Raw genomic sequence first — 15,745 nt, forward strand, 5'->3', positions numbered from 1 at the left:
TCACATCCTGAGTAGCTAGGATGACAGGTGTGAGCCACCAGAGTCAGGCTTGAAGGAGCTTGTAAAGATTTAAATCAATTCCTATCACTTACAGGCTTAAACTTTTTTTTTTTTTTGCGATAACTGCTTCCTGTAACACTTAGATTAAAATCTAATGGCCTTGCTATGATTTAAAAGGATTCCCCTCTCCTTCCCCTCCCCCATCACCATATGAGCTTCACCCAGAATTCCGTCCAACAAATCTCAACCTTACCAAGCTATAACACACAGGGTTCCTTGCTCCCCAGCAAACACTTACCATGCTGGGACCTGCCTCAGGACCTTTGCACTTGAAGTTTCTCTCTACATAAGAGTCTCGCAAGGATATTTCTTTCTTGTGATCTAGTTTTTCCCTCAAATATTTACCTACTAAGCCCTAATTTAAAGCAACTCCTGTCCCCATTGGCTGCCTTATTCATTAGTTCATGGTACATTCTTTATGGTTCATATCACCTCTCAAAATATTTTTATATGTGTGTGTGTGCCAGTATCATGACTTGAACTCAGGGCCTGCCTCATGGTCTTGCTCAGCTTTTTTTTTCCACTCACAGCTGGTGCTCTACCACTTGAGCCACATCTCCAGTCTGGCATTTTGCTGGTTAAGTGGAGATAGGGAGTCTTGAGGACTTTTCAGTTCAGGCTGGCTTCAAACTAGGATCCTTCAGATTCCTAGCTCCTGAGTAGCTAGGATAACAGGCATGAACCACCAGCACCTGGCCCTTCCTGACACGTTCTTATTTAACTGTCTCCCCCAGTTGACACTAAACTCCACAAAGACAAAAACAAAAACGTATGTCTCTTATTCATGGTTGAATTCCCAGTGTCTCCATCAGCCAAGTAAATGTGGGGCTCAATAACTGCAAGGTGGAAAATGGAAGATTCTGGATAATGGAAAGTGAGCCAGGTGCTGGTGGCTCACACCTGTCAACCTAGTTACTCAGGAGGCTGAGGTCTGAGGATCCCAGTTCAAAGCCAGCCTGGGCAGGAAATTCCAGGAGACTCTTATCTCCAATGGACCACCAAGAAAATGCCGGAAGTGGAGCTGTGGCTCAAGTAGAAAAGCACCAGCCTTGAGGGAGGAAAAGAAAAAAAGAAAAAAAAAGCTCCAGGACAGTGCCTAGGCCCTGAGTTCAAGCCTAGGACTGGTACCAAAAAAAAAAAAAAAGAAAAGTAGAAAGTGTTTAGAAGTCATCTCTTCCTTCTCCCGCAAGTCCTAGGACTTGAACTCAGGGCCTGGGCACTGTCCCTGAGCTTCTTTTGCTCAAGGCTAGCCCTCTACCACTTGAGCCACAGCACCACTTCTGGCTTTTTCTGTGTATGTGGTACTGAGGAATCGAACCCAGGACTTCATGCATGCTAGGCAAGCACTCTACCACTAAGCCACCTTCCCAGCCCATCTCTTCTTTTTGAAGTTAGACAATAAATAAGGGCCCAAATAAACAAAGGACTTGCCAAGGTCACCGAAAGAACCAGCAGGCGGTGCTTTCTTCCTGTCTCTGTGGACAGCTCAGTTCTCATCCCGGCTCTGCCGCCAGCTGAGTGTCTACGCCTGAGTCAGTCCGTTCCCTTCCACCTCCGAGCCTCAGTTTCCCCATCTGTAAGCGGGCGTTCTCAGAGGCGTCTGGATGCAAGTAAGAGCTTACACGACCTGTGCCTTCCATCAGGCCTGGCTCCCGGTCCCGCTCTCCGTGGAGATGAGTTATTTTTAGCTCTTGATGCCAAGGCTGAGTCAAAGCCTGTTTTGGGGGTGAGGGTGGGGTTCACAGAACTCCCTAGAAGCAGGAAGCTGCTGGTGTCTCCTCCAGTCTAAGCTTGCTGGCCCCGCTAGCGGTGGTTCTGAGATGCTACAAGCAGGCGCTTGTCTTGGGCTGGGCCTCGAGCTCCTTGGCTCTGAAGACTTGCGAGAGAGATGCTTGTGCTGAGTGTGTATGTTTGCACAGTGTGTGTGTGTGTGTGTGTGTGTGTGTGTGTGTGTGTTGGGCTTGAACTCAGGGGCTGAGCTCTGTCTTTTTAGCTTTTTAGCTCAAGCCTAGGGGCTCTACTTGAGCCACATCTCCACGACTGGCTTTTTGGTGGTAAATAGGAGATAAGAGTCTCATAGACTTTCCTGCCCAGGCTGGCTTTGAACCATGATCCTCAGATCTCAGCCTCCTGAGTAGCTAGGATCACAGGTGTGAGCCACTGGTGCCTGATTGAAGTTTTGGATAACCTCATATGGCGTGCAGCTGTGTATCTGTTCATGACTATATTAGAGAGACACAGAGAAAGAGAGAGAATGAGAGAGAGAGAAATGGATGGATGGATAGATAATAGATGAATGGGAGATAAATGAAAGACAATAGGATGAATGGATGGATAAATAACAGGTGGATAGATGATAAATTGTAGACAAGGAAATGCATGGATGGATAGATAGATAATAGGTAGATGCTAAATGATGGATGGATGGATGGATGGGTGGGTGGGTGGATGGATGGATTTCTCAGACTGCCACCAAGTAACTCACCCACTGTACAAACGTGGACGGCAGCAGAAGGTAGCTGACTGTGTATCCTTGGACAAATGGCTTACCTTCTCTGATCCTCAGTTTCCCTATGCCAGCATGGATTTCCCAATGACAAAATTATTCTATGAGTATCAGTATGGTAATGGGAAGTTCTTTCATAGGATGTGATGGCTCTCCTTGGCCTTTGACTAGGGGGATAGAGTACTGAGAGAATTCAAGGTTAAGCAGGATTGTGGTTCTGAGGCAACTGGGCAAAAGCAAGAGACTCAATGTCACAAACAAACTAAAGCAAAAAGACTAGGGGTATGGTTCAAGTGGCAAAACACCTGCTTAGCAAATATGAGGTCTTGGGTTCAAACCCTAGTATTGGAAAGAGAGAGAGAGAGAGGAAGGAGGAGGAGGAGGAGGAAGAAGAAGAAGAAGGAGAAGAAGAGGAGGAGGAGGAGGAGGAGAAGAGGCAGAGGAGGAGACAAAGGAGAAGAAAAAGGAAGGGGTAAGGAAATGGAAGGAGGAAGATGAAAGGGAAGAGGAAATAGAGAGAAAGGAAGAAGGAAGGAAAGTTAATAGATGCATGAAGAAGTGTCTCTAGAACCCTTAGCCATAAGGCTAAAACCACACATCCCATCTTACATCTGCATTCAGAACTGCAGCCATTAAGAAAACAAACAACCAATACTGGCAAGGATACAGGAGGAAAGGAATCCCTGTCTACTGCTGGTGGGAACGTAAACTAGTATATCCACTATGGAAATCCATGTGAAGATTCTTCAAAGCTCTAAAAACAGGTCTTCCTATGACTCCACCCAACCACTATTGATCATTTATTTGAAAGAAAGTAAGAGCTGGGTGCCAGTGGCTCACACCTGTCATCCTAGCTGAGATCCTGAGATCTCAGGATCAGAGTTCCAAGCCAGCCCAGGCAGGAAAGTCTATGAGACTCTTATCTCCAATGAACCACCAGGAAACCAGAAGTAGTGCTGTGGCTCAAAATGGTAGTCTTCAGTGGAAAAGCTCAAGGACAGTGCCCAGTCCCTGAGTTCAAGTCTTAGGACTGGCACAAAAATAAAAACATAAACTGGCACCAGTGGCTCATGCCTGTAATCCTAGCTACTTAGGAGGCTGAGATCTGAGGATGGCAGTTCATCATGGTTCAAAGCCAGCCCGGGCAGGAAAGTCCATGAGATTCTTATCTCCAATAAACCACCAGAAAACCGGAAGTGGCATGGTGGCTCAAGTGGTAGAGCGCTCGCCTTAAGCTGAAGAGCTGAGGGACAGCGCCCAGGCCCAGAGTTCAAACCCCCAGGACTGACAAAAAAACAAAACAAAATAAATATGAGTCTAATCTGTGCATCTAAACCAGATGCACATCCATCAGATAGGTGTGCTGGTAACAGAGCTGTAACCGGAACCCAGGCTGGCATTCCTGGGGTTCTGTCCCCTAACTAAGATGCTTTCTGAACCCCAACTTTTCTCTCACCTTGTGGGTCCCTCGGGAAGCCACCAAGCTGGAACCAGCTTGGTCATCAGCTAAGTGCACAGTTCCCGGGGGAAAGAACCAGGCTGAAGTACTTGCTTCAGTACTGTCTCTGACTTGGGCCCGGGGCCATGGCTGAGCCTAGCCAAGCCTCAGTTTCCCTCTTCTGAATCAGACCAACACGCTACATCCTTCACCGGAGGACTGAAGGGCCGGCACGTGGAAGGCATTTGGTACCAAGCCAGGGGTACAGAAAATAGCCGATGGGCTGTCGTTTGTTGTTGCTACAAAAGGTGCTCGGAAAATGTGTGGAATGCAGGGGCTCTGTGTGTGTGCGTGTGCGTGCGTACACGCACACATGCATGTTGGCTATTGCATTGTCAGGACTATCTGGTCATCCCTCCATCCCCAGCTTCCTGGGCATTGAACGCAGTCCCTGAGCTTTTGTGCTCAACGCTAGCACCCTACCCACTGAGCCACCAGTTCCACTTCCGGCTTTTTTACGGGGGGGGGGGAGAGGGAGGGTGATTCATTGGGTATAAGACTTCCCTGCCCAGGCTGGCTTTGAACCGTGATCCTCAGAACTCCGCCTCCTGAGGAGCTAGGGTACCTGTGACCCTGCAGTGCATCATCTTACTCAGGAGGAGCAGGCTAGAAGGTTCTAGTCCTCTGAGGACCACGGCAGGGCCCAGAGTCAAAGCTCGTTTCCTGGGAATTTGGACCAGTGTTACCTGGCTGACTTGACCCTTGCTGGCTATCACCGACCTATGCCCAGAGGACAATGGGAATGTGAAATGCCAGAAGCACCTGGCCGAGACCCAGCTGACAGCTGTTGGACATCTGCTCTGCCTTAGGCCCTGGGGGCAGCGGCTGGAAGTCTGAGCTCACCTGTATCCCTGTAATTATCCCCATTCTGTCCAAGCTATAAAGGAGACTGTAAATGAAACTCAGAGAGGATTCCGAGCTTTTAAGATCACATAGCCAAGCTAGGATTCCATCTCCAATGACAACTCAGATCTCAGCCAGGTACCCTGTGGCTCACGCCTGTCATCCTAGCTACTCAGGAGGCTGAGATTGCAAGATGGCAGTTCAAAGGCAGCCCCGGGCAGGAAAAAAAAAAAAAAAAAACATCTGTGAGACTCTTATCTCCAGTAAACCACTATAAAAACCGGAAATGAAACTGTGGCTCAAAGTGGTAGAATATTAGCCTTTTGTTTTGGTCCGTCGTGGGGCTTGAACTCTGGGCCTGGGTGCTGTCCCTCAGCCCTTCAGCTCAAGGCGAGCGCTCTACTGCTTGAGCCACAGCACCACTTATGGTTTTCTAGTGGTTTATTGGAGATCCGAGTCTCACAGACTTTCCTGCCTGGGCTGGCTTTGAACTGTGATCCTCAGATCTCAGCCTCCTGAGTAGCTAGGATGACAGGCATGAGCCACGGGCACCTGGCAGAATGCTAGCCCTGAGTGGAAAAAAAAAAAGCTAAGGGACAGCACCTAGGCCCTGAGTTCAAGCCCCAGGATTGGCACAAACAAACACAACCTCAGCTGTCTTGGGTGACTGACAGTTCCCTGGCCTGTCTTCCCCCTGACTCTGGGTTGGAAAGAAAAGTTGGGCTTTGGGGGGAGGAAGGGAGGTTAGAAGGAGAACAGGAGAGTAGATCCCTCCCTCACACCATCCAGCCCGCTCTTGACAGCCAATCGATTCTCAACAAGGCTCCATTTCCAGTCTTGTTTCCCTTCTATTTCCTCCAGCTTGGCTCAGCCCAACAGTCTGTCCATCTGTCCATCTGTCTGTCTCAGGCCTGTGAACAGGGAAGCCGAGGACAAAGCCGGGCAGGCAGGCAAGCAGACAGGCAGGCAGGCAGGTCATGGCAGGTATACAGCAATCTTTTAGGAGTGGGCACAATCAGGAAGCTTGGCTTTCAGAGCTGCAGCCGGTCCTACTACGGAGCTGGCTGAACCTGACCGCAGAGCCAGAAGCCCATGAAGGCTTCGAGAGATGTCTTGGGAGCATCCTGAGATGACCCAAGGTGTCTGGGCTGCTGGCCAAGACCCTTTGCTTTCTCATACCCTGGGGCAGGGAGGAAAACACTGCTATGCCCAGGCCTTGGCCCACACAGATCTGCTAGATCTTCTGTTGTCTTCTACAAAACTGGTCGTTAAGCAGTGGTGTCTCCCACCTTTGGGAATCCCTGAAGGGAGAGGGGAAGAGGGTTAAAAAAAAAAAAGTAATATTCCTTAACTCTACCCACAGATCTACTGAATCAAAGTTCTTAGGGGTGGGGCCCTGGGAATAGTGGCTAAGCCAGTTCTCCAAGAGACTTTGGGGTGACTGCTAAACAGGGTAACCACATTTCTTCCAGCACCTTACATTCCATGGGGCCTTACTTCAAAGTCACAATTCCCTCGTGGCCCAGACACTGGTGGCTCAGGCCTGTAAATCCTAGCTACTCAGGAGGCTGAGATCTGAGGATCCCAGTTCAAAGGCAGATTGGGTAGGAAAGTCCATGAGACTTTATTTTATTTTTACTTCTTTCTTTTTTTTTTTTTTCTTTTTGGTGCTGGTCCTGGTGCTTGAACTCAGGGCCTGGGCTAGTCTTCTACTAGTACTCTATCGCACGACCCACACCTCCAGTCTACTGTGGTCCGTTGTGCCCAGAATGGCTTTGAACTTGGATCCTCCAATCTCAGCCTCCAGAGTAGCGAGGATTACAGAGAGGTGTGAGCCACCAGCACCTGGCTCCTTGAGAATCATATCTTCAACGAAGCACCAAAAAAGCTGGAAGTGGAGCTGTGGCTCAAGTGACAGAGCACCAGCTTTGAGCAGCAAAAGCTCAGGGAGAATGACCCAGACCACAGCTGAGACCCCAGCCTTAACCACTTAGTTCCCTGAGATCCTCCAAACAGACTCAGCTCCATAAACCATGGTCCCCTTGTAGGAAACAGAACTGAACCAACCCCAAGGGAAATGCTCACTGGAGATGCTCACTGGTGCTCACTAGGATTTTCAGAGCCACAAAAGTCACTGTTATATTAGTCTCCATTGGGGGCTATCAAGACCAGAGTACGTAAGTAAATAGCAAATGGTTGTGCAGTGGAATACTATACAGCAAAGAAGTGGAATTATTGTGGTAGGCAATGGTATGGGTGAATCCCCCCTTCACATATATGGGTATGTACAAGGCAACCGCAGACCCAGAAAGCTTCAAAATAGGCAAAAACCAAAACATCAAGTCTAGGGATTCGATTCCATTAGATTAAAATTACTTCGATAGTATGGGATTGATGAATGACAGAAGGACTGACAAAGAGAGGTTCTGGGTGATGATACTCAGGCTCCATTTGTTTCCCTTGGAGTTGGTTAGTTTCTGGAAAGTTCACTTGCACATTTTCTATATGTACATTTGATTTCATTAGAAAGTTTCTCCAACACTTGTGTGTGTGTGTGTGTGTGTGTGTGTGTGTGTGTGTGTACCCAGGGTTGGCTTCCAACCCTGATCCTCAGATCTCAGCCTCCTAAGTAGCTAGAATTACAGGCATGAGCCACCTGTGCCCAGTGAGACTTTTTTTTTTTTTAAAGAAGACATTCAAATAAGAAAGGCATTCTATGTGCACACAGGAGAGTTCATAGCTAAGAGGGATGTTGGACTCTTCCTGTCCCAGAAACTAAGGCTTGGAAATTATGCCAGGCAACTCCTAGAGCTGTGCAAACCAATGCCTAGGTATCCCTCTCTGCTGTCCCTTTCCTCCACAGAACCTCAAGACCCCCATTCCCTTGGCTTTCCTAGGTTAGCTGAGCTCTAGTTTGTTGGGGGGGGCATACTTCTTGAGTATATTCCTGTCCTCAAAGTAGCTGCCTGGTCCATGTTCTACTTTGAGTCCCTCAAAAACCCAAATAGCAAGACAGAGACACCGAGAGTCTGAGATGTGAGGATCACAGTTCAAAGCCAGCCAGGGCAGACAAACCCCAGAGACTCCTATCTCCAATTAACCCACAAAAAAGCCACAACTAGAACTGTGACTTAAGTGGTAGAGCACCACCCCCGAGGAGACAAGCCCTCCATAAGACAGCACGAAGCCCGGAGTTCAAGGCCTAGCTCTGGCACAAATGCACACACGCACACACTCATCAGTACCAACTTAGAATTTATGCATTCCATTTTTGAATCATTTCCCAAGGCAATGACAAAAGCCACGCCGGCCATTGGTCAGATGCAAAATAGAAAGTAGAGCAGGGAGCCAATGAGATTCTTCCCCAGAGGCGGAGCTTCTCTAGCTAGAGTCTTGCAAGACACTCCAGTTTGCTGAGTTAATAATGCCCATGACCCACCATGTTGGGTAAAGTTTACTCCCTGCAGGTCCCCGAGTCCCCACACATGAGACGCTGAGAATCATAGAAGCAGAGAGCCTACCTCATGCGATTCCCTCCCCATTTCAACAGAAGAGGAAACTGAGGCCCCGGGGGCTCAGTCCACATCTCCTGAGTTCTGAATCTCCCCAGCAGAAGTCTACTTAAGAACAAACCAGCTATGGTGGCTCATGCCAGTGATCAGTGAGGAGAATAAAGCAGGAGGATCATGAGTTCAAGACCAGCCTGGCTGACATCTTTTAACCCAGAGCTGGGGGCTCATGTCTGTCGTCCTAGCTACTCAGGAAGCCGAGATCTGAGGAGGCAGGTTCAAAACCGAGCCCAGGCAGGAAAAACTGAAAGACTGTTATCTCCATGGAACCAGCCAAAAGCCAGAAGTGGGAAGTGTGGCTCAAGTGGTAAAGCACCAACCTTGAGGGGGAAAAAAATGAAAAAAAAAAAACTCAAGCAAGCCAGAGCACAAGGCCCAGATCTCAAGCCCTGATACTGACACCAACATAGATAAATATGTAAACAAAGGAGCAAATCAACAAAGCTAGAACAACTCTGAATAACCCTCCTAACAGCTTTATTTGATTACGTAGACCAGTGAGCCCAGAGCACTAAGATACTGTCTCTGGCTGCACAGCGTGTGACTCACGGGCCTGACTGAATGAATTCTGTTTTTGCACTTCCTGGCTACGAAACCTTAAAAAATCCCTAAGAACGGACAGATCTCCAGTAGTCAGGAACACAGGTTGCACGTGGAGGGAAAGTTCACCAGCTGATCCCCCCACTTCCCACCTCCCCCACCCCCAACACCAAACCAAGGATTGAGTGCTCCCTTCCCCCCCAGTCTGTAACTCCACCTCCCACCTCTGCCCTGAGCCCAGATGTTGATTGGGACATATCACTACAAACCTTGGAGGAGGGGGCCGGGTGGGAGGGGGCCTTGGGGAGGTGGGGAGGGGAAATGACACTTCCGGTCCTCTCCCCTCCCCCTCCCTCACCTGGCTGCAATACTCCACCTTACAGTTAGGAAAGATTAGGATCCAATCCAAGACGGTGCCTCTAAAGAATCTGTAATCCTAGCTGCTCAGGAGGCTGAGATCCGAGGATCGGGGTTCAAAGCCAGCCCGGGCAGGAAAGTCCATGAGATATTTATCTCCAATGGACCATTAAGAAAAAAAAAGCCAGAAGTGGTGCTGTGGGTCAAGGGGTAGAGTGCTAGCCTTGAGTAAACCAACAAAGCCAGGGACAGTGCCCAGGCCCAATTCAAGCCCCAGGACCAGCACAACACAAAAGAAAGAAAAAAGAAAAGCTACAGGTGATCCAGGGCCGGTCCAGTCATCTGAGTCTCCCTTAGCCCCGGACCTTCATAGCAGGTGGTTTTGTCCGCTGTGGGGCTCTAGAGTCTCCTGGACACACTTAGGTACAAGAAGCTAGAGTGTCTCTCTCTGTCTCTGTCTGTCTGTCTGTCTGTCTGTCTGTCTGTCTGTCTCTCTCTCTCTCTCTCTCTCTCTCTCTCTCTCTCTCTCTCTCTCCCTGGCTTCTCTGCAAAGCATGGGACTTTAGTGTATCCTGGACATACTCTCTCTCTCTCTCTCTCTCTCTCTCTCTCTCTCTCTCTCTCTCTCCCTGGCTTCTCTGCAAAGCATGGGACTTTAGTGTATCCTGGACATACTTAGGTACAAGAAGCCAGAGTGTCTCTGTCTCTCTGTCTCTGTCTGTCTGTCTGCCTCTGCCTCTGTCTCTCTGTCTTCTCTGCAAAGCATGGGACTCTAGTGTCTCCTGGACACACTTAGGTATAAGAAGCCAGAGCGTCTCTGTGTCTGTCTGTCTCTCTCTGTCTCTCTCTGGCTTCTCTGCTAAGCACCAACTTTGCACAGAACCCAGCCACTTCTAGAAGAACAAAGTCCCGCTCTTGTCCACTGCCCCCCCCCCCGGGCTCCACTGGACGCCACCCAGGCCCAGCCTGGCAGTTACCACCACAGCTGCCGGTGCCCAGGGGCAGGCGATCGAGCCGCTGCCCACCCCCCTGTCCCCCTGTCTGTCCCGCATCTCCCCTGCCAGTGGCTCCACCGCTTCCATTCTCCAGGTGTGCCCCATGCCGCCCGGCTCGGGAGAACAGGTACAGAACTGCAGTTGTCACCAAAATCCTCCACCCTCTGTGTCCGCCACCACCACCACACTTCCCAGCCCCCAATCGTTCCTACCTGTGTCCTTCAGGGAGGGCAGGGCGCCCCCGGGGTGCCCCGACACCCCTTTCTCCCAGGGCTGCAGCACCAGGGCAGGGGGAGGGGGAGCAGGAACTACAGGAAGGCGCTCTGCCCGGGAGCTGGAGTAGGTGTGTCTCGGGCCTGGAGGAGGAGGAGGAGGAGGGAGGGAGGGAAGGAGGGAGGGAGGGAGGGAGCCAACTGGTTTGTGGCGGGGAATCAAGTTCTGGAAAAGGAGGGCTGGAAAGCAGAGGGACAAACAGGCCCCCTCTCCACCTATATCTTCTTGGTTGCACCAGAATAAGAAGCTGAGATTTGTTTTTATTTTATTGGAGGTTTGCACCCAGAACACCACAGACAGCACGGGGGGGGGGGGGGGCGGATTTGACATGAAGAAGCCCAAATTGCCAGGCTGTGGGAAAGTCTGGCCACTGTGGGCTGCCCAGTTCTTGCAGCTTTGGGGTGGGGGGGGAGGGGAAACAGGGCTATAGGAATCTGAGCCTCCGTTTCTCAGTTTCCTTTTTTTGAAAAGATGGGGCTTCATCGGAGCTGACATCTACAGGGTGGCCAAGGAGATACAAGTAGAGGGGCGTCACTCAGCTCAGGGGAAAGAAACTCCAAGGGAATGTTCACGTGAGGGGAGAGGCAGCCTCAGCTTCCTGCACAATAGGGTGAAGAAGCCCCCCCCCAGCCTGCAGGGACAGCTCTTCAGGAGCGTGTTAGGGGTGTCTCTTGGCCTGGGACCCCAAGTCACTTCCATGTGTGCCCTGTGTAGGAAGCAAAGAGGGAAAGAAAGGAAGGGAGGGGAAGGGAGGGGAGGAAAGGGAAGAAGAAAGGGAGGGGAAGAGGAAAAGGAAAGGAAGTGGAAAGGGAAATGGAGGGGAAGGGAGGGGAAAATGGAAGGGAAAAGGAAAGAGAGGGGAAGAGGAAAGGGAAGGGGAAAAGGAAGAGAGGGAAGAGGAAAAGGAAAGGAAGAGAAAAGCGAAGAGAAGAGGAAAGGGAAGGGACGAGAAATGGAAAGGGAAGAGAAGAGGAAAGGGAAGGAATGGGGAAAGGAAGGGAAGAGGGGAGAGAAAAGGGAAGGGTAGGGATGCATGCTCCTCCTCTGTGCTTGGACAGCACATACTTATTTGCCCTGAGACCCTGCGCCTGCCCCCTTTTATGTTCTGTCCTCTGGCGGTCTAGAGGTACATGATACAGCCCCTGCCTTGAGTGGCTGAGCAAAGCTCTGCCAACAGCCTGCCAGCCCCTCCCTCCACCCAGAGCCTTGCTCTACCCGCCCCTCGGCCTCATCCCTGCGACCTGAGTCTTGGCTCGCACATCGGATGACAAGGAGTTCAAATCCAGCCCTCTTCCCCTCACCTCAGTTGAAAGGCTGCTGAGCAGCAGCCTTTCAACCTGGGCTAACAAACAAGAATTCTGTATAGCTTCCTCTTTTTTTTTGGTCAGTCATGGGGCTTGAACTCAGGGCTTGGGCGCTGTCCCTGAGCTCTTTTGCTCAAGACTAGTACATGTGTTGTTGTTGTTACAATATAATAATGTAGATATTATTAACAACCAATATTAATGATATTAATAGTTAATATCGTTAATATTTAATAGTACTAATAGCATTGATTATTAATAATAAATTTATAATTATTGGACTCAGGAATCCAAGGACAATGTCTTCTGTTTGCTGTTTCTCTAGCCCTTCCATTTGTTAAATGTGTTCAGGGCTACCAGGGAGACCACAGAAGCACCAGGCTTGTTGCTCCCACAGAATAGTTTTCTTCTTTCCTAGTTACCAGGGTTTGAACTCAGGGTTTGCTTACTTGGCTGGTGCTCTACCACTTGAACCACGCCTCCAGGCTGGGGTTTATTTGGGGGAGATTGTGGTTTTTTTTGCTGCTCCTTTTGGAAATCGAGTCTCGATGCCTTTTCTGCCCAGGTGGTCTTTGAGCCATGATCTTCTAGCTCTCCGTCTCTGGTTAGCTAGGGTGACAGGCGTGAACCACTGGGGCTAGGCCTGTAGGGACTTGTCATGAGCTGCCTGTGCATATCAAGCAGCTGCCCAAGACATCTAGAACCTTCTATTGCCGGCAAGATCCCCTGACATCTTCCCCCTGTGAGCTGCCTTGGCCCCTGGCAGAAGGCCGAGGGGTCTGGAGGGGGGAGAGAGAGCTACGTGGAGAGTGATCCATTTGGCTGATTGCGACTCAATCTCCAAGTCTGGTGGGATTACGTATTAACCAGGGCTGGGGGCTGGGGGGGTGGGGACCTGCCTGATTCCTGTGACTAGTCATGTGCAGAGGTTCAGCCACCTTGCCCCTTCCCCCGACCCCACCCACCCCCCAGCTCTGAGAGAGGCTCAGTGCTCCACACCGTCCAGTCTGTATCCCAAAGAGGAAGGAAGGGAGAGAGGAAGAAGTGAGGGTTAGGAGAAACGACAAGACTCAATAGTCACCCATCTTTTCATCAGCTTTCCTGCCATTCTTCTGGACCCAGGCCTGGGCATTCTCCCTGTTGGCCCCAGGACCTTTGCACTGGCTATTTTTTATTTTCCCTGTAGTTTCCCATGCACTGGAAACTCCTCGGGGTCTCCCAAACATGCTGACAATCTTCTTGTTCTAACCATAGCTAGATACTTCAATTCCCCCCTCTTCTTGCCCCTATGCTGCTCTCTCCTTTGAGCACTGGAGTGTACTTCGAACTCCTGAGCAAAAGGTAATGGCAGTGCTAATATCAGAAGCTGATACTGCAAGTCAGCTTGGCTTGGCTGGGGTAACTCACACCTGTCATCCTAGTTACTCAGGAGGCTGAGATCAGAGTATCACAGTTCAAAGCCAGCCCGGGCAGGGAAGTTTTTATCTCCAATCAGCCATCCACAAGCCAGATGTGGAGCTGTAGCTCAAGTGGTAGAGAGGCAGCAAAATAATTAAAGGACAACACCCAGGCTCTGTGTTCAAACCTCCATGCACCCCTCCAAAAAAAGAAGGAGGAAGTGGGGAAGTGGCTCAAGTGGTAGAGCGCCCACCCTGAATGAACAAAGCCAAGCAAAAGTGCAAAGCCCTGAGTTCAAGTCCCATACATACTTATACACACAGTCCTAGAAAAGAGTGGCTGAGGCTAGTACTGGTAGCTCACACCTGTAATCCTAGCTACTCAACAAGCTGAGATCTGAGGATCATGATTCAAAGCCAGCCCAGGCAGGAGAGTCCTTGGGACTCTTAGCTCCAATTAATCACAGAAAACCAGAAGTGGAGCTGTGGCTCAAAGTAGTAGAGTGCTAGCCTTGAGCAAAAAGAGCACAGGGATAGCACCCAGGCCCTGAGTTCAAGCCCCACAACCAACAAACGTTCCTCTTTTCCCTCCCTGTGGCCACTTGAACAATGATTAAAAACTTCTCACCCAGGACTGGGAAGGTGACACAGTGGTAGAGCGCTTGCCTTGCATGCATGAGGTCCTGGGTTTGATTCCTCAGCACCACATAAGCAAAAAGAAAAAAAACGGAAGTGGCGCTGTGGCTCAAGTGGTAGAGTGCTAGCCTTGAGCTGAAGAGCTCAGGGACAGCGCCCAAGCCAAATAAGAAAAGAAGAAGAAAACTTCTCACCCCAGGGAAATTTTCAGGGTGTCCTGAACATCTGGGTGCACAGATAACATTGTTTTTTGTTCCTTAACAGAGGGAACCCCTTCTAATTCTTTGGGGGCATACTGAAGGCACAGGATCTGTTCAGGGATCATCAAACACAAATCCGCCACAGCACACTCACCTATCAATGGGGTTGACTGGCCAAGGACTTGGGATGGGGACTCAGAGGTAGACCTTCAGTCCCAGGGAAACTGAACTGTCAGTCATTGGCTGTCCCCTGTGCGTTTGTACCTAAGGGTGCTGTCGAGTGAGCGGGAGCCAATTTGAAAGGCCAGTCTTGAGAGACTCCTTGGGGACAGGTGGATGATGGAGCGGTCACCTAGAGATGACGTAGTCAAAGAACATGCAATCTACCTGTCTCTTCTAGGACTGACAAGATGTAGGCGCAATAACTTTAGCAGGAAAGAGTCCAAAGATGAAATACCTTTTTCTTTTTGTCTTTTTGTACCAGTCCTGGGTCTTGAACTCAGGACCTGGATGCTGTCCTTGAGCTTATTTTTTGCTCAAGGCTAGAGTTCTACCACTTTGAGCCACCGCTCTGCTTCGGGCTTTTTTTTTTTTTTTGGTGATTCAGGGAAGATAAGAGTCTCAGGAACTTTCCTGCTTGGGCTGGCTTTGAACCACGATCCTCATATCTCAGCCTCCTGAGGAGCTAAGATAACAGGCATGAGCCACTGGCCACCCAGGCGGGGACATGGTACCTTTAAGGAGGATGAAGTCATTGGGGAATGAAGCTATGGAGCTGGAGGGTGGGTTGGGCCAGAGCAGAGATGGAGCAGCAGAAGGTAGAAGGCAGGTGGGCTGAGGGGGCTGGGCCCCAGGCTGCCAGCTCTGCGACTGACAGATGGGCCCCCGGCAGGAGTGGGCACAGATGGGCCTGACATCACTTGGGGTGCCCAGGAATGTAATCAAGCACTCAGCAGACCTGCTGCTATGGGCATCTGGGTATCACTAGGCCCTCAGCTCATCCTGACCCCCAGCCGGCACTTCTGACAGGTTCCTGCCAGGAGAAGCAAGCGTCCAGCCTTGTTGGCCAGGCCTACGGGCATGAGCTCACCTGCAACCAGTCTTATCCTGGGTCTACCTGCTCCAGGCTGGTCCTATGGGTGGAGCCTGGTAAGCTCCATGGCCTTCTTTGGTGAGGTCACTCATCAAGAAGCTTAGAAGCTACTCTGCGGGCCTGCAGCAAGGCTAATCACTCTACCAACTTGAGCCACGGCTGTAACTTCCAGCTCTTTGGGGCATTTGATTGGAAATCAGAGTCTCACAGACTTTCCTGCCTGGATTGGCTTTGAACCACTGATCCTCAGATCTCAGCCTCCTCAGTAGCTAGGAATGAATACAAGCATGAGCCACTGGGCACCCAGCAACCTGAGAATTGCTGAGCTAAGTGCTAGGCTATAACCAGCCTGGGGCAGAGGTCAAAGCACCACCCAGGGATGAGCAGCCACTTGCCCCGCCCATCTGGCTGCTGCCCCGCCCACCTAGCTGCTTCTCTGCCCATCTGACTGATGCCCCGCCCATCTGGCTGCTG

Source organism: Dipodomys ordii, unplaced genomic scaffold (genome assembly GCF_000151885.1).
Source record: "Dipodomys ordii isolate 6190 unplaced genomic scaffold, Dord_2.0 Scaffold177, whole genome shotgun sequence".
Taxonomy (NCBI): domain Eukaryota; kingdom Metazoa; phylum Chordata; class Mammalia; order Rodentia; family Heteromyidae; genus Dipodomys; species Dipodomys ordii.